This window comes from Mastomys coucha, unplaced genomic scaffold (genome assembly GCF_008632895.1).
Source record: "Mastomys coucha isolate ucsf_1 unplaced genomic scaffold, UCSF_Mcou_1 pScaffold18, whole genome shotgun sequence".
NCBI lineage: Eukaryota > Metazoa > Chordata > Mammalia > Rodentia > Muridae > Mastomys > Mastomys coucha.
Window position 1 is genome coordinate 70,461,382 of NW_022196900.1, and position 23,481 is coordinate 70,484,862.

Below are 23,481 nucleotides of genomic sequence, written 5' to 3' on the forward strand. Positions count from 1 at the left end.
CACTCTTTGTATTGAGTATGTGTATTGTTTTGTTTTGATTAAAATATGTATTTATCTTATTTGTATGGTTGTTTTATATACATATTTGTCTCTGTACCACATGCATTCCTGATGCCCATGAGGGTCAGAAGAGGGCGTTAGATCCCATGGGACTGGAGTTACAGGCAGTTGTAAGCCACCATGTAGGTGCTAAAAAATTAAGCCTGTGTCCTTGGGAAGAGTAGCCAGTGCTGTTAACTTATGAGCCACATCTCCAGCACCAATTTTGAGTATTTTTAAGAAAAATGGGGAAAAAGAATGAACTTGGGTGGATAGTGAGCAGGGAAGGATTTGAGTGGAGTTGGTGGTGGGGAGAATTGAGTCAAAATATAGTCTATGAAATTCTTTTAAAATTAACATCATTTAAAAATATACACAGATCAAATCATCTCATCTGTAAAGCTGAGATATTCACAGGCAAAGCATCTTGTGCACTCTTACCAGCCACTGGTGACTAGCTATCACACTGCTGACTTTATCTCCCCCTACCTGCTACACATATCAAGTGAAGTCCTTGAAGGTAAGGACTACATCGTCTTCACTTCTGCATCTGCATTCTCTAACCAGATCCTAAGCCAGGGACGTGTGTGTCTGTTTATAAATGATTGAGCAAATAAATAAGCCTAACTTCTGCAGAAATTATGAAATTTTTTTTGTTTCCTTGGCTTCTTCCTGTATCTCTGAGTCTCTCCCTAAGCAGCTGTCCACTCCCTCAGCAGCTGGACAGATTTTATTCCTGTTGCTGGGGTTGGTAGTAGTGTTTTCTTATTTTTGATCTTGAGGCCTTACTCTGTGCTTCAGTCTCCTGAGTGCTCAGATTATAAGTGTGGGCCATCATGCCCAGCTGTAATTAATTTTTTTTAAACTGGGAAAATTCTGTTGGAGAGGTGCCTTTAAATATTTCTATAAATACATTACATGGAAAGCCATCATCTGGTTGGAATGGAACCTAAAATGTAGAGGTTACATGAAACAAAGCAATTTTTCTGTTGCCATTATCACTGAAGTTTGGGTACATTTGGATGTGCAAGTCTATCTGTATTCCTAAGAAAGGGAACTGGATCATGTTAAGATTGAAGTAAAAAGCTGGCATGGCTGGGTAATGGAAAGGCGCCATGTGGACACACCTCACCTTGAGTCCAAGCAGAGTTGTACACTGGCTGTGCTCTGCACTCTTCTAAGGAATCCTGGAAAGCTTGTTCTTGGCAGAAGGAAAAAGGCAGGGACTTTTCTGTGAAGAGAATGGTGAGATGAGCCATAGCACAAAGAGAAAATCTGCAGCTGGTCTTTTTTTCCCCTCCCTTTTCAGTAAACAAGGGAAGGAAGGTCAGCCCCAATTAAAGAGCCAGGGTCGGGTCAGACATCCACCAGTGAGGGCACAAACTGGCAAGGTAGTAATCATAGTTAGTGATTAATGACTCCCAGGTACTGTTCATTGAGGACAAGGTCTGGCTCTGCTGTGCTGTTTGCCGGGTCTTTGCACCTGTTATAGTCCTCTCAGCATTCGCTCCATTTCACTGATGAAGAATCACACTCAAGGAGATTAAAACTTCTTCCAAGGGTCACTTAGCCAGAGGTATAGCTGAATTTTAATGTGCTGCTGCGAGTGAAGTCATTATCATTGTGGTTGTAATAGGTAGATCAGGTCCTGCCTAGCTTGCTTAAGTTACAGTTAAACAAAGAGGCATACAAAGCCATTGAATAAGAAAAAAACCTCTTCAGGAGAGATAATACAAGAAAGGAAGCAAAGAGGAGAAATTCCTCACTGGATTCCAGGCCTCAGCCTTCATTCATCTGCCCATCTGTCTCACTGGGAATGTCTACTCTGGGAATGAAGTCAACAGATGCATAAAGTTAAGATTTGGGTCCAAAGGTCAATTGCATCACCATCCATAAAGTGTGTCTACTTTGCAAAAATACTACTGTCACTAGAAATATCCAAGTAGCCTTGATATCCCTCCCAGCTGACTGCCAGAACAAAGGCCCAGCAAGGGAACTCTAGAAAGCTTTGAAGAGGAGGGACACACTGACCCTGAGGAGTGTGCAGAGCTCTGTACACAGGGTGTAGCTGGGGGAAACCCAAGCCAATTCTGAACCTCCACTTTTCTCCTCAGCAGTTCTGTGTTCTTATCCATCCCACTTAATCTTGCTTTCCTTATTTTGAAAATGAAGGTAATAATAACATGTAACACACATACAAAAAGGTATATTATTTGTGTTTACATTATGCATTCTTGCTTATTCCTTAAGGCTACTTCTATTTTTACTCTCTAAAATTCTTTTGCTTTCCAAATCTGTCATACTAATTTCTAGGACAAAATGGGTCACCCAGTCTAAGGGAAGTGTATTTGAGAAGGGAGAAGGAAGGAACAGGGAAATGGTAGGTGTGAGATGGACAGTGTCACAGTATTATTCTCATAATATTTACAAAACATCATGATACTACTGTATTACCCACATTTTTAAGAATAGCAGATCCAAAGCTCACCTACACCTGTGTCTTTACAGGATGACTACTCAGCAAAAATATGAGCAGGATTAATAAAAATGTTTGTCTTTGATATCCCTTCAAACTCAGGAAGAAGCTTAGAAGATCCACCTTTTACAACCACAATGGTAATGACTTAAATTGAGCAGTAGCACTTTCCCACATGATATCTCATTGGGTCTTGATAATCTTTAATTCCTGGTGGCACACAAAATTTCCCTGTGTGTCTTGGACAGGCCACTTCCTCCCTGAGATTCTCCACACTGCCTAGCACTGTAAAGGAGTAATAAGCATTCAATAAAAGCTTGTTTAATAGAATAAAAGCACACAGAGGTGCTATTGGAGTTAAGTTTGATCATGTGTAGAGGATGCACTTATACTTCACTGGTAAATTATAGTATCAAATAAACTAGTGTATATTTCTATAAACTAGTGGTATATTTTGTATAAACTAGTGGTTTATTTCTGGAGGTAGGGGGGACTTGGTCTACAGAGAAGTTTTGCTAATATCTTGACATGTTTCCAAAGATTGAATGTAAGATCAGTAATCTCTCTAGTCCCAAAGGACAGGAGGAGAAGCATCAGGGAGAACAAACAGAAGTAAAAATCAGGGAACTAAGGAATAATCTCAGTTCTGGATGTGACTTCAGAGAGAGAAGGAAGAATGTGGTATGGTGGATATAAATGTCTCGAGCCACCTGAGAATGCTGCTTAGGGCAGTGGAACAGAGCCAGAGAGTACCTGTGATTGATCCACTGAAGACCCTCCATATACCTTTCTGTGTTTCTATGTTTCAATTAATTAGAAGCCCAGTTCTCAGTCTTCCTCATTTAATAAGGCTATCCACCTTTGAGCTTGGCTGGCTTTAGGTAAATGCCAAGCATGTTGTTCCTGTTCTGAGCCAAATCCCAGGCAGCAGCCTGTCTCTCTAGAAGGTGTCTGCAGTGCAGGCTAAATTTATGATTCCTCTCTGGGAGTCTTAAATAGTACATGGTGTCCTTTTTGTCTACCCAAACAGCATTATTAATACCTCCTCAGAACTTGAGATCAGATGTCTGGAAGTCTGTGCATCTGAAAGAAGAAAAGAAATTCACCTTCACAGAGCATCTGCTAGGTTGCAAGCACTGAAACTCACATGGTGCATGGTGTCTTCCATTCCTAGCATGTGTTTACCATGCCTGGCTGCCCAGTCTCTTTTCAACACTTTTAATCATAAGTCCTTCTGGTGTAAGATAAAAGTTAGAAAACTCACTTCCCCAGGCTTCCAGTGCCCAGGGATGTTATCTAAGCTCCACCAGTCATCACACATCCACACAGGAAGTCTCTTCTGTCTTGGGCAAATGCAAGGCTGAGGCAGTGTAGGAGCCTTGAGTCCCTGAATAGATTGCCGTTAGTGATTGCTAGCATCACAGTTGTCCCTATAATATTGAACTGGTGTCATAAAAGTGGCACCAGTGTGAACCTTTGTATTGATTACTTAGTGGTAAAGTGGATATTCTTTTATTTTCAGAAGTTCTGCAGCATGATTTCAGATATGAAGCTTGCCCCAAATATGGTTATTTGAGCTTTCAATTCATTGTGTGCACTACCAAGATTAAGTTCATAAATTCTCTTCAAACTTTATCAGTTAGCCTGCTTCTATCACTGACAACTTAGAAATGATACTTCATTGGTCTCTCAGGCCATCCTTACACATCCTAGTCAGGAATGTCTATACATATTTCCATACATTACAATGTCTCAGCACTTAAAGAACTTACCCAACTTTCTACAACCTGGTATCCATACAACTCCAAAACCTCCTCATTCTCCATTTGTATCATATTCCTCTTCCTTAGCACTCTCTACCAAACAGTTCACAGGAAGGAGGAAATAGCGATTTCATCCCCCACTGCATTTTTCTTGTGTGTTTTCCAGTAAGGTGGACATTTATTCTTTCATTCATCCTCTTACCCTTGAACCATGATTCCAGCCTCCACCCAGGAGATTTCAGGGACCTCCCTATTTACCTGGCTTTGCTTACTTTACTCACTTTTCTATTATGTCACTCTATTTTATTTCCTTTACATTTAAATTATTATCTGGTAGTACCTTACCCTTTTTCTTTAGTGATTGGTTATCATCTCTATGCTATTAGAATGTAAGTTCCATAAGACATACCTTATTTTACCCAAACTTGTATCCCTAGTGTCTTGCTTCCTGACATTTAGAAGATCCCCAGACTATATTTGCTGAGTGAATGAATAAACAAATGAAAAGGATGGATGAATGTAATTGGAATCTACTCAAAGTCATTCTCTACATTTAGTGTGCCCTTGTCTCAGTAATGGTATTATTGATTTCTTAATTTTCACTCAACAAAATTATCCTTAGTAATGGCCTTTTGAATCAATTTTCATGCTACATAGCTTTGGAATGAGATAAAACTTAGCTTTATTCGAGATTCTTCCATTTACTCTTACATGACCCTAGAAAATTCTCTAAGTGTGGTTTTCTGATCTCTAACATTAGAGATAATTGTTTTCTCATAAGGACGAACACAATAAAATGTCCCTTCTCAGTCCTTCTCATTAGGTTATCCTCCTTGTTCAACAAATCTGGTTTAAAAAAATGTGAAACACAATTAAGGTAATGTTTTAGTATATTAAGATCTATGTCTACTATGACAAAGTACTCTTGGATGGATAACTTACACAAAACATAAATGTGAGGACACAGTTATAGAAATTAGAAGTCTTAGACCAGGTACTAGTGTGGAGAGGTAATGGTAAGAGCTCAGTTTTGGATTGTCATCATGTGCCTGAAAGAGGGTCAGAAAGCTCTCTGAGTCTATTCTATAGGAAATGAATCCATCGATTAGTATTCTTCACTCAGCAGGTAATTAATTGCCTCCCCAAAGACTTGATTTCTAATGCATTGCTTCAAGGATAGGATTTCAACACATGCATTTTGGAGAACACAAATATTTAATGTGTTGTCCTACAATATATTTTTCCATAAGTAGATTTGGCGAAACACAGTAGCTTCTCCTCCAACTTTCATTACTCGTGGGTGGTATAGTTAAGTTGTTCACTACAGAAGCTATTCTTCTCAGACACCAAGGCAAGTCATTATACACAGCAGTCCTGCCACCCTGTGCTTTTGCCCCCCATGCAAGTCCATACAGACTGTTGTTTCTGTGAACTAGCAAGAGTTTGAGTTAAATCTAGTCTCAGTTTCAAAACTGGCATCTGTGTTCTTTTGCTCTATTTACTTCTCTCCAGGCTTAAATTAAATACACATAGAGATGCTCACATACATGTAGACATATACAGATATACACACAGAGATGTATGCATGGAGACACATACACACATATCCATCTTATATAATTTGCATTGCCTAGACATTCTATCTGGATTTTTCAGACTCTTCAGAAAATGGCATAGACAGTGTCATGTAGTAACTATGAGTGTCTAGTTATAATTTGAGGGATTGTAAATATTGAGGATAGATATTCTATAGAAATAGGCTGAAGTAAGAAAGATAGAGGGCAATGGATGAGGTATCCTCCCTGCAAAACACTCCAAAAGCAGCAAGAGGGGGAAAATTATAAGGTATGGCTAAATGGCACAATCTGTTAGGTAGCAGAAAGTCCTTGGGTCACCTCACTTAGCAAATGTAGCCTTGATCTAGTAAACTAAAATATAGGAATGGGGGTATTATCAGTTATTTCCTAGCCAGGACTAGAAGAGGGAGCTAAAATTTCTGAGAAAGGTCCTAATGAATCATTTCTGATGTCATTTGGCCCAGGCTGACTGGTTTGAAGGCTAAAGCCTTTCTTCTATACTCATTTGCAGCATTGTATTCTGAAAGCAGACCTTGAGCAGTCTGTGTTGTTCCTGCAGAACAGTGAAGATATATCTAAGGATCAAATATATTCTCACTGACAGGAAGTTCATACAGTTTACACAGTAATTATGTTTGTCTACTTGCTGACCCAGGGCAAGTTACTTAATCTACTTGTGTCTCAGGTTCCTCATTTATTAATATAGGAACAATAACATTGCTGTTCTTGAGGGTTAAATGTGTTACTTTGTGTGTAGCCAATAACACACTGGTATGACATTTAGACTCAGAGTCTGAATGTTCATAAAAGCAGCTCTGCTTTTGTCTCCCACCAGTGCTTCAGGCCTACTCAGAGTTGGTATCTTGTGCTGGATGAAATTTTTCCAGTAATAGAAAGCTCATTAATTAGTAAACAACAAAGAAAAGCCAGAACAAAACAAAACTCTGTTTGGTGATTTAAAGTGTCTAATGTCTAATGTAGCACTACTATCAACACCCAGGACTCTATTATCTATCTTTTTCCATAGTCCCACATGTCTAAACAAGGATGGTTTCTATCTGGGAGCTTGCAGGTCTATAGATACATAGATGGATGGATGGATGGATAGATGGATGGATGGATGGATGGATGGTAGAAAGACAGACAGACAGATCGAGAATTGGGCCTTCCTTGCTTTTCATTCCTCTCTTCTACTAGTTCCCAAGGATGAAGTGGAAAAGAAGGGACAAGAACATCAGACAGCACCTGCCCAGCACACTCCTGATCTGGCTCTCACGTCTCTGTTCTTGGAGGATGTTCTCAGCTGTCTTTTGTATGGATTCCATTAAAGGTTTTGAAGTGCACTCAATGGCAGCAATAACTTGGGAATATGTCACATGTCTCTTACTGTCAGTGCTTCTTACCTATATTGATGGTCTACTCTCCCCAAATCATCATGGGAGTTGAAATAATATACATTCTACCTTCTGTGCATCCCACATGTGCTCAGCATCTACAGCCTTCGAAAGTACCAGAATCACAAGCCAGTCTATCAATTTCACTGTCCCCACAGTCTCACTGGATTTCCTAAGGAGTCGAAATTTGGTTCATGCTATCCTCGCTATGCCCCTTGGAGCAAGGGATCACCTCCACCCCTGCCAACACACACACACAACCTCTTTTAGAAGCTCCAGATAGCAAACCCCCTCTGTCTGTCTGTCTGTCTGTCTGTCTTTTTGTATCTCTCTTTTCATATACTTATATATATGGATGGATAGACAGACAGACAGATTTCAGTTAGGAAGTACATTCTGGATGATTTCTGGCATTTCTTCAGAATACGGGTTCCTACTTTACTGCTTCTTGAGTGCTATAGATGCTATAGCATTCTGCACCAGAGAAGGAGTGCTCAATTCATATCACTGCCCGTATTCCAGGCACCATTTTTTTCTGTCTCTCGTGCCTGTACCTCTTTCTGTCAGTTACCAGGACTGAAGCAATTCCTTCCACGTCCCTGACTGTCCTGTCTTCCTTGCTGATACAGTGTTTTGTACATGCTCAGTGTCACAGAACTATCAGTCAACTAAATGTCACTTATAAAAATGGTGTGAATAATGTCACCAAGATTCCTCAGAAAGGGCATTGTTTCCTCACCTTTTCATCTTGAGATACTTTATCTGAAACTAGTAGATCAAAAAGTTTAAGAAAGTTGGGGCTGGAGAGATGAATCAGTGGCCATCTCTGCAGTAGCTGCTCTTCTGGAGGATCCAGGTTCAATTTCCAGCACCCACTTGACAATGCACAACCACCTATTTACAACTCTAGTCCCAGGGGATCTGATCCCCTCTTCTGGCCTCTTCTATCTTCTATAGACATCCACATAAAGATAATGCTCAGATATACAGGCCCAAAAAACCATACACATAAAATAAAAATAAGTAAAATCTTTAAATTTTTTTGTAAGTAAGTACAAAATAGAGAGTTCAGATTTCAGAAAACACTGGTATTGAGATTCAGGTTAAATTAAAGCAGATATCTATGGCCCAAGTTAACAGTGGAGGAGGACAGGACCCAGCTCAGGAAACTGCAAAAATGTTGATATTTTCTAAACAAATCTGAAAACACATGGCACAGAGATGAATCAGTGAAAGGAAGCTGAGCCATCTACAGAGGGGCTATGCTCAGTGAGGGCAGCTGGGGCAGGCAGGTTGTCACTGGGACTCCAGGAGAGAGGTCTGGCTCACCAAGAGCAAAAAAAGAGAGCAGCCAGCCTGAACCTAAAACAGCTGTCAGCAAAGATCTACAGAACTGGCCAGTGTGGAGAGAAGAGGGAGAGTTCCTATTCAGTCCTACTTACATTGCTATGCCTCTTAGTTGTATGCCTTAGCCAAGATTTTCACCTTCTCCTGCCTTCTTCTACGTCTATAAGTAAAAGGAGGCATTCTACTTTCTACAGATCTGGTTTTCAGCCTATGTGAAAAGATAAAGATACCGATAGTCAGGCTTTTGTGGAATGGTGTTCACAAAGATACTTTCCATTGTTATCTTAATGCTCCTAGTATCCTGTTGACCTGGATCTAACAGTAAAGAGTGAGAGCAAGGAAAGGAGTGAGGACATGCACATGTGTGCGCGCACACACACACACACACACACACACACACACACAGAGAGAGAGAGAGAGAGAGAGAGAGAGAGATCTTAAAGTATAATATTTTTCTATGTACTTTAGTGTAAGATGGTTTTTTAATCAGACTTTTTTTCCCTCTAATCCTCCTGTGAAAACTGTAGGTGGAATCTAGCCTACCTTGTGAGTGTCTATGGGCTTCTAGAATCCATTGAGTAGTAAACTATTTGGTGAGTAAATGCAATGAGACACTTAGGAGATTTCAATTAGCCATTTATTTTATGAACTCATTTTGAGCACTTGAAGTCCTAAGGGTTCAGTTGATGTTAATTGACAATAAAAGCAAAACAAAACCAAAAAGAAAAAGAGAGAAAGAAAGAAAGGAAGGAAGAAAGAAAGAAAGGAAGGAAGGAAGGAAGGAAGAAAGAAAGAAAGAAAGAAAGAAAGAAAGAAAGAAAGAAAGAAAGAAATAGGATTGATGTCCTAAGAGGCATTAAAAAGGTGTAACTAAACCTCAGAGATGTGGATTTCAATGTAATGGATAAAGGAAAGGTAGAAGTTGCCTTATCCTTACCCCTATAAATGTTCACTTTGCAAGCATTTATTACAACTCTACTTAATACAGCCAATAGCTACTAACATTCTATTCTACTGGAGAGAAAACAATGTATACGAGCCTTTTCCCTTTGTGAGACTCTCATCCTATCAAGAGCATACGTGTGAAGCCATGGAGCACACGATAAATTATTTTTAGATGTGATGGAAGAGAAGAATGGATGTCAAGAGACCCAACCTAACCTGAGGCACCAGGAAAGGCCTTCCTCAGGAAATGACTTGTAAATGAGATTCCTAATAAAGAATGAGGGTTAACTGGATGAGGTAGAAGAAGAAAGTTGGCAAGGAAGTTGCTGGTCAGAGAGAAGTTTATTCTAGTGTGGGGACAGGGACAGATCCTAGGGTGACAGAAAACACATGAGAGCCCAGAGGTGAGGATGTTCTTGGAGAGGGAGACACCTTGCCAGGTGCCTCCAGTGTGCCCTGGGGCTCCAATGCAGACCTATCCTTCCTCCCTGCTCTTCTATAGACCAAGCTTCCTGTGGCCTGCCCATTATCCTCATTGACTTCCTCAGCTCTAAAGTTCTCAGGTCCTTCTTCCCCTGACTTCCATTAACCACCATTTTCTGAGTCTGTGTTCTCCACTCTCCTGTGAGTGCTTATAGTTAGAATGGATGCCATTTGTTTTTAAGTCTCTGAACACTGGCATGGAGTCTGACAGCTAGGGCTGATCCATGGACTGAGTACATTGCAGACATTTTGCCTTCTAATAAAATAAAGCATAGAGTTAGAGGGGCTCCATGCTCTTATCTTGTTCAGCTTTCTTATCTTGCCAGTGACAAAAGAATGAGGGTTAACTGGTTGTTGCTTCTCCACTCTATCTCTCTTAAAGCCTTACTCTTTTCACCCATAAAATAAAAATATCAATCGTTATGTTGTCTGGGATTTTGTAAGGAGAAAAATGTGTGTGTGTTTGGATAGATAGATAGATAGATAGATAGATAGATAGATAGATAGATAGATAGATAGACAGATAGATAGATAGATAGATGTCTGGTAGGATTTGTTGTATGTATATACACACATATATATGGAATCCCACATTAGTTTTTTTAAGGTAACAAAACACCTAAAGTTATCAACTTGTCATAGTTTTGGAGGTTTTAATTTAATTTTGAACCTGTGACAAACCATATCATTGTGGTGGAGGTGTGTGGTAAGCAAAAGTACCTCCATGGCTGAGAGCAGAAAACTAAGGAAGGGTAAGGGGCTAGGGTACCCCAGAAACTCTTGAAGGCACACCCTCAACTATTTCAAGATTCCTGCCAGGCCCCACTTTTTGTATATACCTCAACCCAGGGATTAAGCCCTTAACAGAGGGGCCTTTGGGAAAGATCTCAAGTACATACAAACTTTAACAAATGTCAAACTATTGTTACTGACCCAGAAGTTTGGGTCTGGTTTTGTTATTTCTAGTGTTCTGACTGTGAGATTTAAAGGGCATTTCTCTTGGACCCGAGATGGCATAGTCAAATCACAGGATATGTGCAGTGCCTCCCCACTCTCAGGACTGTGGTATGATAAAGAGAGGCATCCTGATGTGCTCTTCTGGTGTCTGTAAGAGTTATCATTAATGATATGGCCAGCTGAACTCGGGCCACTTGATTTACCCCTATTAGTCCTGCATGTCTGTAGATAGCAGTACTTCGGGGGAAGAAATTATGATACCACCTCTTAGAAACCTTAATCAGCTACTACCTTGAACATTTCTCTTGGACTGAGTCATTTATTTATGGAAAAAAAAATAGGTCCTCTGTCCCATGGCCTGGATCAGAGCTAGACCTACCTAAAGCAGAGTGCTCCCTCTTTCCCAGCTCTATTTGGTAGAAAGAATTAGACCATGTGAGGTAAAGGAATCAACTGAATTGTGCATGAGTTTCTCACCCTGCTTCCTCCATGGTAACAATGAGAGTTGGTTAGCCTTGCTTTAAATGAATTTCATACCCTTCTGCAGGAACATGTTTAGAAAACCAAAAAGCAAGAGAGATTTATATCCCCAGAGGACAAGAAATAAGACACCTGCAAAAGCAAGTCAGGTCTAGTAAGGGGTTGTGTGTTCTAACAGAACAAGGTCTGGGGTGTGTGCACGCAGTTTAAAGCTGTCTCATTTAGTTCATACTTCAGTGATTTGGTATAGATTGGCCTCTCTTCTCTCTGGGCCTATTTCCACATTTGGAAAATTGTGAGAGATCAGCTAGCTGTGGCATTTATGAGAACTCTTCTAACAACTTACGATGCTCAATTATAGTCTCAGGATTACAGTTTTACTTTGACCTTGCTGTGCTGGTGCCTGAGTATAGGAAGCGGTTTATGAATCAGTCAATATAATGGGCAGATAGAAGGGAATAGAAAAGAAAAGGGCTATTGAGAAAATGAATGGAGAAGAGAGGGGAGAAAACAGAAAGGAGAAGAGTGGAGAGGGAAGGGAAGGGGTGAAATCATCAAATCTCAACTTGAGTGCCCGGACAGCCTAAGCATTAGGGGTACTTACATGCCCCTCTCTCCTGTCTGTCCTTAAAGGATTAATTGTCTAAAAGCCTCGCATAGGCTACAAAATTCTATCCCCAAAGCTCCTCCTATTTCATCTTATAAAATTCCAAGATGCCCACGCACATGTGCACTATTTATTCTATGGAGAGACTGTGTCCCTTCCATTGTTCCTATTGAAAGAATCTACTTCTGGAGATAGTTGTCTTCTTGTTGTTCATTTGTTTCCACATTGCCTGTATCAATCTTGGTGTAACTACCCAAAGTTGCCTTCCACACTGATTATCCTGGTTGATTGTTTTTTTTCAAGTTGCAAGCTTGACACAAGCTAGTGATGTCTGGGAAAATGGCGCCTCAACTGAGAAAATGCCTCCATCAGATTGGCCTGTAGACAATTCCCTGTAGACAGAGGAGCTTTTTATTGAGTAATGACTGATGTAGAATAGCCTATCTTATTGTGAGTGGTACTATCCCTGGGTAGATGGTTTTAGGATGTATTTAAAAAGCTGAGCAAGCCATAGGGAGCAAGCCAGTAAGCAGTGTTTGTCCATCATCTCTGATTCCATTCCTGGGTCCAGGTTCTTGCTTGAGTTCCTGCCCTGGATTTCCTTTATGATGGACTATGAGTTATAAGATAAAGTAAATCCCTTCCTCCCCAAGTGGGCTTTACTCAGTGTTTTATCACAGCAACAGAAAGCAAATTAGATCACTAACATTAGTCAAGCCACTTTTCCAACTGCTTTTCTATTACCCTGAGCTCACTGGAAAGGGCTAGTGCCTGACTCATGGGTGTCTACCTATGACTGACACAGGCTCAGGATTGTGGGGTGACAGAAGACATTGCTTCCAATCCTGGGTAGGAGGCTAAGCCTGATGCCATTTAATCTGTATAGCTCTGGCATGCTGCTATTCCACTGATCCAGTTTTCTGAATAGATTTATGACCCCATGAAATAGACTCTGAATCTCAACCTTCAGTCCTTCTCAGACCACACACACACAGACATACTGCCACTACCATAGACTCCTGAGCACCTCAGACTCTGCTGGACCTAATCATGTGTAGCTGCCTGTTTGTCTCTAGCTTTGTCTCTTCTCCTGGACTGTGGGTTGCAGGAACAGTCATTTAAGAGTGGGGACCATGCCTTAGTCATCTTCATAGCTTTGTCGTATGGCATGATGCCTAGAACTTTGCTAGGAAAATATTACTAAGTGTGATTTGGTGTATGCCGCACTGGTAGTGTTTGTGGGAGTACAAGGACCCAAGAGAGTCAAATGCTTATTGGTTAAATTGAAAATACCTTTCAGTAGTTCCCTGGGTCTTCAGAGGGAGGTCTCTACCATTGTTACATATAGAAGCTTTATCAGGCACTCAAAGTATCTCTTGGCATGAGCTTATAAACTTCATCCTCAATGGCAAAAGTATACACAGTTGAAACCACTTGAAGCTTTGAGGAAGAAATGTGTGGTTCTACTGTTTCTGACTTGCACCCCCACTAAAATGTAAATTCTATGAGAATATTGCCATTTACTCTTATCTCTAGCACAGTGTGATGCTTGTAGTGTGCAGCTGTGTAGATGATTCAGAGGTAAGACTCAGAAGTCCATGAAGCACAGTAAGAACAGTTCTGAAATATCAACATTTCTTTCCATAAGCAAAGACAATAAGCTAGAGAAAAGGAAGAACGATGCTCAGATCATTTGTTTAAAATGAAAGAATCGAGGTGAAATCTCCATTTGGAACATTGATAGCAAACACCATCTTATTACTAGGTATATAGTATGCAAATACTTTATGTGTATAATCATCCATCCTTACAAAGGCCATGAAAATTAGTATTCTCTCCACTTCTCCCACACAGAAATGAATGCTGAAAGAAGGAAAGTAATTTTCTCAAGTCACCCAGCAGTGAGAAGGTGACAACCATGAGATTCAGCTTTGAGTTGATTATAAAATAATTTCCACCTTGACACTCCTCCTTTGCCTCCCCCATCAAATTCTCATTTGTTGAGTACTTGCTGTGTGCTTGGCTTTTAAAGTATTTATTTATTTATTTACTCTCTCTCTCTTTCTCTCTCTCTCTCTCTCTCTCTCTCTCTCTCTCTCTCTCTCTCTGTGTGTGTGTGTGTGTGTGTGTGTGTGTGTGTGAGAGAGAGAGAGAGAGAGAGAAAGAGAGAGAGATGTGCTTGGCTTTTAAAGTATTTATTTATTTACTCTGTGTGTGTGTGTGAGAGAGAGAGAGAGAGAGAGAGAGAGAGACAGAGAGAGACAGAGAGATAGAGAGACAGAGACAGAGACAGAGAGAGACAGAGAGCACTGGATCCCCTGAACTGAAGTTGCAGGTGGTTGTGAGCCATTAGTGTGAGTGCTTGTGAGCTGCTTGACTGCTGAGCCATCTCTCCCATCCATCCACCTTGTTTTAAAATCTATGAATCGAGTATTGAATTGAAACAAAAGAGAAAGGCTTAAAAATGATATTTGCACGTCTATTTCGATGTAGACACTACTCACAGTCATTTGCCCAAGTTATATCTCCTGTAATCATCACAGCCACACTTAGCTTTTCTTGTTATTCCATTAAGCAGAGAAGGAACCTGAGAATTTGGAAGATTAAGTCTTCTGCCTTGAGTTACTAAATTGGGAAGACTTCGATTCAGATCTCAAATTTAGGCCAATCTAGCTCTAAAGCCATGTCTTTCCACCATGGTCCCACCACAGCTAATTCATTTTCTGTCACTAAGCAAATCATGAGGGAATAAAGATATTCTTTACCTGATTGAAAGATTTGCTTTTCCATGGTCAACAAATGAGGAGTATGTCAGCCTTAGACTTCAAAAGACAACAGTCAAGTGTCCTGTTGAGTATATCTATAATACTTTTGTTTGAAATAATCTTTTGTTAGCTTCAATTTCCACTTACACTTTCAGGAACAAGAGATTCGAGCTCTTCTGGACACTCTCGTTCCCATGAAGGGACATCACATTGTAGATCGGTAAAACGTGTTAGTGAGACTTTGGAGAACCTACTTCTAATTCAGCTCTGCTGACTCCTAGGTATACCGCTCTGAGTAAGTGACTTACCATTCTGAAAAGAGGCAGAACAAAACATCTTTCATATTGCTTCAAAGATGAGATCAGATAACAGAAATATTGGGTCTTGACATGGTTAATGGAACTAAAGGCTGTTAGCTGCATTTCTGAATGTCAGTGCCCTTACCTGTCCAGCAGGGAATCTAGTTCTTTGTAATGTTTATCTCCCTCACATAGTTACAGTGCTCTTAAGTATTCCAAATGTTCATACAGTCCTTTTGGTTTTTATCTCCTGCCATACAAACTAGCTGGAACTTCATAATTCTAGGCCCCTGTATGCCTGGAAACCACTTGTAGACGGGCTTTATTCCCATGAGTGTATCATTGCCATTATCATCAGAGCCAGAAATCTCTGACCTATTCAAATGAAATGAAGCACCAAATCTTCCATTCCAGTGCAAGAAATTCACTTACAACAGGACAACCCATGAAATGTCAGCTTTGTGATCTTGCTTCAAGAGCATCCCATAGCAAACACCTTGAACTCCACAGTATAACAGAACTAGTGACCCATCTCTTCTGATTCATATACAGAGCCTTTAATCTGGGGCACATACTCAAGCTGCCAGGCATCTAACATTGGCTATTTTAGGAGACAGTGCTGCCCTTGAAGTTCAGCATCTATGGAAGCTTGGTCTTGCTGCAATTTCTTTACTTTATACAAGGTCTCTCTGAAGCTTCTATGGATCATCTTCAATAACTTCCATCAGTTTTCCTACCCCCATCCCTTTTTCGTCCTACAGTCACCATTCCTGCCCCATTCATTAAATGTATCCATGGATTTGGCCTACGTATTTATGCTTTAAAGTTTGGTTTTGCATGCCATGAACTTCTGAATCACTTTGATTTTAGTCATTCTTTCTTATTTAATATAGAAAGGATAATTTAATCCTCAAACTGAATGACCAATGAGTATGAGCCAAGATCTTTTCAGTGTCTTCTGCCTTCTACTCAGAAGCATGGCTCATTGAGAGTCATCAGATATAACAACTATGAGTTGGGGAGGAGAATTTTTCCAGCTTCACTCATCACAGACAATTTTCCCCAGGTTGCACATTTCCTATCATATGAGTAAAGAGAGTGAGTACTCTGATTAGGGTCTGGCCTCTAGGGACATGAAAAAGCCACATGCCTCTGAACTTTTCAAAAGCTGCTGAAAGCATCTATAAGATATTCTTCACTCTTCTAATTCAGCCAAAGGTGGTCAAAGATGCTATGATGACTTCATCACTGCTTCTCAATGGTGTTCTTTGAGTGATTTCCTCAACTCTTAGATGGGAAGCAGTGGTCTCTATCTCATTTGCCTCTATTAGTAGATATCATAATTACAAAATAGGATGCTTATAAATTTGTAGAGGAATGAGAAGCAGGGTTTTATAGACCTAACATCACTGTCCTTTGGGGTCAGATAATTCCTTAGTTAACAGCACTGCTCTATGCAGTGTAGGATGCAAGTAACACCCTTCCTCTATAGGGAACAACCAAAATATGTTCAGATACTGTCATGTCTCTTTGGAATTAAAATATTCCCTGGTAGATAAGCACTAGACTAGGAGATCATGTTATTGTTGAATGTGTATTCAAAGCAAAACAGCCCCTTTGACAAATGAGAACCAATGTGAAGGGCAGATTGGACAACCAACCACTTGCCAATGTGGAAATGAACAAGACAGTCCTAGAAGATGAAGAAACTGATTTGTCTGGATGGTCTTGCAGTACTGAGGCTTTAATTTCTTTTGTTTAGTTTAGTTTTTCTTTCCCAATAGGAAGATGGTTGAAGAACAGACATGTCCATCTCTCTGTAAACTTCAAAGAATAGATCAGCATCCTGCCTAATCTGTGTAGAGCCCCTGTGTTCCCTCCCTTCCAGAGGCCTCAGTCTTGAGCTTTTAATTTGTTTTCACAGTGATTTGAACAAATTGAATTTGTTAATTAAAGTGGTAAAATGAAATGCTGAGCATTATTGACTAGATGCTAATGCCATTAACAACACTGAAGGCAAGGGACCCAGGCTGTCAATCGCAGCACAAATCAGATCAGCAGAGGCCACAATACAGGTTGAGCCTGAAGGCTGAAGGGACAGATGTGTTTACATGCTTTGTGATTTTTGTCTTCATCAGTAAGGGTTTGTAATGGTCAAAATATTCTTTTAACAAGAGTTAATGCTTCTGTGCCAAAGATTTTATTTGTGCTAAGGAAATTCTGATGATGGATCACCCCAATCCTAGTCTGCAAGGATATCTGAATCTAGTGGAGTGACAGTACTTTATCATAGTAGAAAGTCTTCAAATTCAGGCATCTGAGGGCAAAATGAATGGGCTCTAATCCAGACTCAGTGTCCAGGTGCTGGGGCTTGTAACTAAACTTTCAGGTTTATTTTCTGTAAAATAAGAGTAATAAAAACACTTCCTAAACACATCAGGTTTTTACCAAAAGCAAATGCAATGATTCTAATCAAATATTTGACATAAGTCAGACACAACATAAGGCTAAAGAACAACTACTAAGCATTCATTGTCACACACTGTTCCAAAGATAAACACAAACATTTGTGGAGACCCTGAAGGAAAGACTATGCCTGCTTGGGAAACACTGATTAAGGAGTGTTTGAGATGTAACCTTTGGAGGACAATATTCTGATGGAGAGATGGAAGAAAGGCTTCTGAGGAAGGAATTTTGAGGAAGGAATGTAAAGTCATACTATTGGAGGAATGGGAGAGTCTGTGTAGTCATAGTCAGAGGGCTGGATTTGAAAGATACCCTGATCTCATTCTTTGGTAGCTGTTGAGTCCCCTTCTTGTAACAATACTTCACCCCTTCTCATCACTGACTTCTCAATTTTAGGGGATATACCATCTTCAGAAGAGTCATCTTCAACCACCTATTCCAAAGTGGATCATCCTGCTCTCTAACAGGACCTTGATTGCCCGTTTACATCACTTATAATAATTATAGCCTTTATCAGTTTGCTTATTCATTGAGTCTCAAGATGCTATAACTATGGTAGAAAATATATTGATTTTTTTCATATTGCTTATCAGTACTCAGCATAGCAAAGGATGATGGATGCTCGAGGAATAAATGACTTGGTTTGTATAAAGACCATCACTTTAGTCAGCAGCGTATGCACATTAATCATAATTTAGGAATAGGAAAAGAAACTAATCTTAATTGAGCAGTGTGCCTTCAAGTGCTTTATAGTTCTAATCCTTTCAGGAACCTTAGAAGGATAGATTATAATGTCCTAATTTTAAAGATGAGGAAACTGAGATTTAAAGAAATTAAGTGAATTTAGTCAAAAGTTTTAATGATGTGAGAATGATAACAAAAGTCCAAGACTGTCTGTCACTTATACCAGTACTTTGAGAACCTATTGCCCAAAGTGTCTACTAATCAGAAGTAGCAGAGGCTGTGGGGAACTATAGCAGTGGCTGTCTATGATCAGTATTCTCACACGGTTCACCTTGTCAACACTTTATCTATGCTCTGGGAATCTATAAAGCCCCCACTTTAGTGTTGAATATATAAACTTCATAATTACCTAAGGTAGCACTTGATTTTATTTACTTTCTAAATTTCCAAATTTATCAAACACTATGTACTGATTACAAATAAATAATAATTTCAAAAATCAAATGTTTACAAGCAAGATGGTGGGCTCTGGAGTAGCAGTAAACAGCAGCATATACTTGGAACCCAAAATTAAAACAAGAGGTCTCTAAGTACTTTATTTCTTAAAGGCATTGTGAACAATGAAAACAATAGTATTTACATGGTGGTGGTGGGGGACCTGTAAAGCAAAACTATTACTAATAATATATAAAGATCAAAGGCCTAAGTTTATGATAGCTTGAAAGATAACTTTCACTCATTGTATCCTACAACGCTAATTTTAATTTTCCCACTATTCAGGTGTGACACTTCAAATAATATACCATTCTAGGATTAATAGTCTCACCTGCACAGTAGGTTGTTTCTTCCAAAAGTAGTTCAAACAAACCAATTCTGGGCTGGGAATTGGAGACTTAGTTAAAATCTTGTCTGTTCTCTGTCAGCCTAACTTAAGGACCTCAAAAAAGTCACATTTATCCATATCCCAAGGGGGGTAGGTGGATGGTATATATGTTAGGTTTCCTTCCAATTATGACATATCATGCTTTCAGAAGTACAGTGCTCTCTCCAGACATTCTTTTAATGGAAATTTCCAAGGTCCTTATGATTGTAATTCTAAGGGACCCTCCCCAGCATTGCTCTGAATCTCAGCAGTCGCTCATCAAAAGCCATGCTCCTTCATCTGAAATTGCATCATTTTGTGTGCTTACCATAATTTTCTGTGAATATAAGATGAAAAGAAAAAGAAGCTCTTTTTAATCAATCAGTAAAACCCTTTTTTCACTCTTATTTATAAATGTGGCAAGGGTGATTCACTTTCTCTCATGTACTCAAGCAAGTGTCATAGCCAGATTGAGGATGGCCTCTTCAATACCAGCAAATGCTCAAGTTTTGCCTACTGGAGAACTCAAAGCCACTTTGATATCAGAATCAAATATTAGTCTGCAGCTCTCTTAGCTGTGTATGGAGGAGGTGGGGGGAGCAGGGGTTGAGTTCTGTTGAGCCTGCCGCTCAGAGAGCAAACCTAATGCAAACCTTCTTCTACATGCCTGGATAAGATTGCCATGAAGCCTAGTTTGTTTTCATAGACGGTTACTTTCTGAAAGATGGAACGAAGTACAGGATGTAAACAGCTCTACAAAAGCAAATGCTCAGACCTGACATAAGAGTGACATAGACCTTTTCCTACTTTGTATAAGACTGGAGAACTTGAATGAAGTCCTTAGTGATGTGGTTTGAGGAACGCAATAACTCAAACCTTGCTCCTCATGCAAGATCAAATCTGGCTGAAAGATGGAGTCAAGTAAAACACTGTTGTTTTACTTGAAACAGTAAAGCTGGATTAGAGAGCATGACTGAAGTGGGTGACAGCATATCCTGAACTCTGGATATTCATTCTACCATCCCAGACACAGGCAGGAGAGAGATAGCACAGAGCACAAATCGAATGCTGTGCATTCCATAGGCAAACTCACCCCACAAAGATAAGAGCACAGATGGACAGAAGACAGATTCTTGTCCATTGGCACAGGTAAGTCGGTCCTCCTTCCAAAGGAGATCCAGTAAAGGAAGACAGGGAGAAGTGGGAATTTATACAATTCAGCTTTATTCATACGGAATCAGACAATGAAGAAACACTAGTGAATTTTAGGCAGACAAATGGTATAATTTTTACTTTAGAAACAACATTCTAATCAGTAGAAAACAGATTTGAATCAAAAGAAAAATGGATCCTATTTTCAAATGTGTGGGTTTGAAAGTAATCACCAAGGAGATTGTAATCAAAATTGATTAAGTCCATAGTGTTGATCCATTTGAACTCTTAATAACTTTGTATAGTCTCCATGCTTGTCAACTAAATTAATTGACAAATAAAATCATGAAATTCAAGGTTGGCTTCCAGAAGCAGGGTACAGGACTTGGTGGCTCAGATATACACACTAGAAGCTTAATCACAAAAGAGGAACTCAGAGAGATGGATAACGTAACTGAGGATGAAATTCAAATCCTAAAACTTGGGACCAGGAAGGGGACTGAATAGAATAAAATGAAGTTAAAGTTGTAGGAGCTGAAGGCTTCTTTCAAGCCTAGTTGTAAATTTCTCAAAGGACTCCCAAGTTTGTGGATTAAGGATCCAGGTAAAAGGTGACATCATCCGTGGGATGGATAATGCTGCTGGAAGAGGAGATGGAGGGAGGCCTCTGAAGAGCCTTACTTGTATACTCAGTTTGAAATTCCATGGATTCCCACAGTGTCCCTCTTCCATCTCAGATGAGCATAGAATTTATCTTTCAATCTTCTCTTTTGAGCATGAAGGCTCAATACCTACCTACACTTGAACAACGGATGCCTTGTGGAGCAGCAATCCCACTTGGTTGTGCTCACCTCCAAATCCTGTGGTACATACATCTTTCCCTATATTCAGCTCCTAGGATACCTACTGATGAGAGACCCCACCTGCCATGGATATGTGTCCTCACATACTCCCTTCAGAAAGCTTTGTCTTGCAGCCAGCCCCTAGACACATATATTACTGAATCGTTCAGCCTAGAGTCTCGAGGGATGTCAAACCTATTCTCAATCCTTTACCATTAGATAAACATTAGAGAAAAGAAAGGGAATTAAACCTTTCTGCAGCTCCCCTGAGGCACTTACCAAAATAGGCTACCTCGTCAAAACAGCATTTAAGTAAATGGGTGAGCAACATTGAGGAAGGAACCTGGGGAGAAAAGCAAAGGCTCCGGGCTGAGAAAGCAGCAAGCAGAACCAAGAAATACAGACCAGTTTCTTCGCCTTGGGACTATAGAGGGCAGAGCCGAACTAGCAAATGGTTATTTTTCTCACTTTTACCCCAAGCAGAGACAGACTGGACAGACTGGTCTGCTCCAGCCAGGTAAAGTTAGGAAAACTGGGGACCAGAGTGATAGTCATGGTGCGTGATGCTTTAGAGATTCCAAACTAGTTTTCTGTTTGTCATTCCATCTTAAGCAGAAGTCTTGACAAGGAAATGGAAAGACTTTTACTGTCCCCATGTAATGTACTACAAACTGAAAACCAGAAGAGATATTTGTCCATCAGCACACAGAACTGCCTCATTAACACATGGAGTGCTGCTTCACTGAAAAAGCAGTCTGCCTGTCTGTCTGTGTTCTCACAAGGTCTGATGGACAGCAGCATGTAAGCAGATCTACCATAATAAAAAAGTCTGCCGTCTGCTAATGGTAGACTACCAAGTAAGGTAGTGAGCTCCCTGCCCCTGGATAAACTTAAGGAAAGTTAACAATTATATTTTAGAAAGAATTCTGCACTAAATAAAACTTGAACTTAATCTCTGAAATTTTCTATTTTCAAGTTACTAAAAACTTGCCAAATGCTGAATGCCATATCTATGAATGTATGTATGACCCACATACACATATATTCACATATGTGCATATACATGGCATTTTATGTATGCTCTATTAATGTTATTAATTAATAATATAATTAATATGTTGATTATATATTAATGTCTATAAGATAATTATGAAAGGAGAAAGAATGATTAACTATAAAAGAGCATAGCAATTCTCAGTAAAGGCAATGTACTTAAAACAACTTGAAAATAATTTAGTTCTCAAAAGCAAACCAAATATAATCTTTGTGTGAAATATTTAAGAGGAGAAAAATATTCCTCCTTTTTATGAACTGTAAAATTAGTGTTTTCTAACATTGTGTGTATGTGTAAACTACAATCAAGCATACTTGTTTGTTGCCTTTTTATATTTTTTGTCATTTTTCTTTATTTTGGCGAAGGAGTTGTGGGGGCATTTAAAATTTACCTACAGACTTCCATTTCTAGAAAACACTCATTAAAATGGTTCTCGGCAGAAAGCGCCTGAAAGGTGGTCTTGAGTGTCATTCCCTGAACACTTAGCAAGCAGTTACAATGCCACAACGATTCCTTGGTGCCATGATTGGCCCAGCCTCTTTGAAATAATCTTGCACAAATTTGTAAGGTACTTTATTTTTTAACCAGTCCTTAGGCTAAGTTCTGTACACAGTTACCCTGGCAACCATGTAATTACAGGAAACAACGTCTTTCTCCTGGGTCTCATCAGCTGCAAGTACACAACAGGAAAACCTTTTTGTCCTCATGACATTAAAGGAACATCAGTGATCCTTTTACATCTAAAGTTATGTTCAGAAATATCAACTCCATTGTCACAAATTCATGAAGTAATAGGACGTCTCCTCTTCTGGTTATTTTCCTTTCATTAATTTCATAACTCATTTACATGGAAAATCAAAATTAAAGTGAAATGATACACTTTTTAAAGGGTAAGAGAAGCTCCAGGAATGCAGGTCCCCTCTCCACTCAACCCTGTGGTCTGTGAAATTCCCACAGTTAAACTGAACTTGCAAAGGCTCTGCTTTCCGGGACAGTAGATCCTATCATCTGTAGACTTCTTGTTCAGGTCTCAGGGCTACCAAGAAGTAGTTGGGCAGAAAGGAGGAAGGAAGCTGCTGTAATCCTTCTATGCATCGGTCAGCTGGAGGGATGGACTCCTTAAGTGAAGGAGTCCGTGGGGTGAAGCTCCTCTCTGGAGTCAGGTGAACTGTTGGTTTTCTTTGGACTTACTCCGGTACTCTTTCCTAAGCAGTATGGCTGACTCAGCACACAGGGAGAAGAACACAAGAATGGGAATCAAGAAGAGTGTAAGGCACACACTTTGCTCA

The 23,481-nt window shown here is 39.8% G+C and overlaps 1 protein-coding gene and 1 pseudogene across 8 annotated transcripts in view; both read left to right on the forward strand.

Annotated features, from left to right (window-relative positions):
* Window positions 1-15,057, forward strand: part of LOC116095224 — a 38,330-nt pseudogene extending 23,273 nt beyond the window's left edge.
* The window catches only part of LOC116096412 (BEN domain-containing protein 5), a 1,197,642-nt gene that overhangs the window by 727,570 nt on the left and 446,591 nt on the right, over window positions 1-23,481 (forward strand). The window lies entirely within an intron of this gene.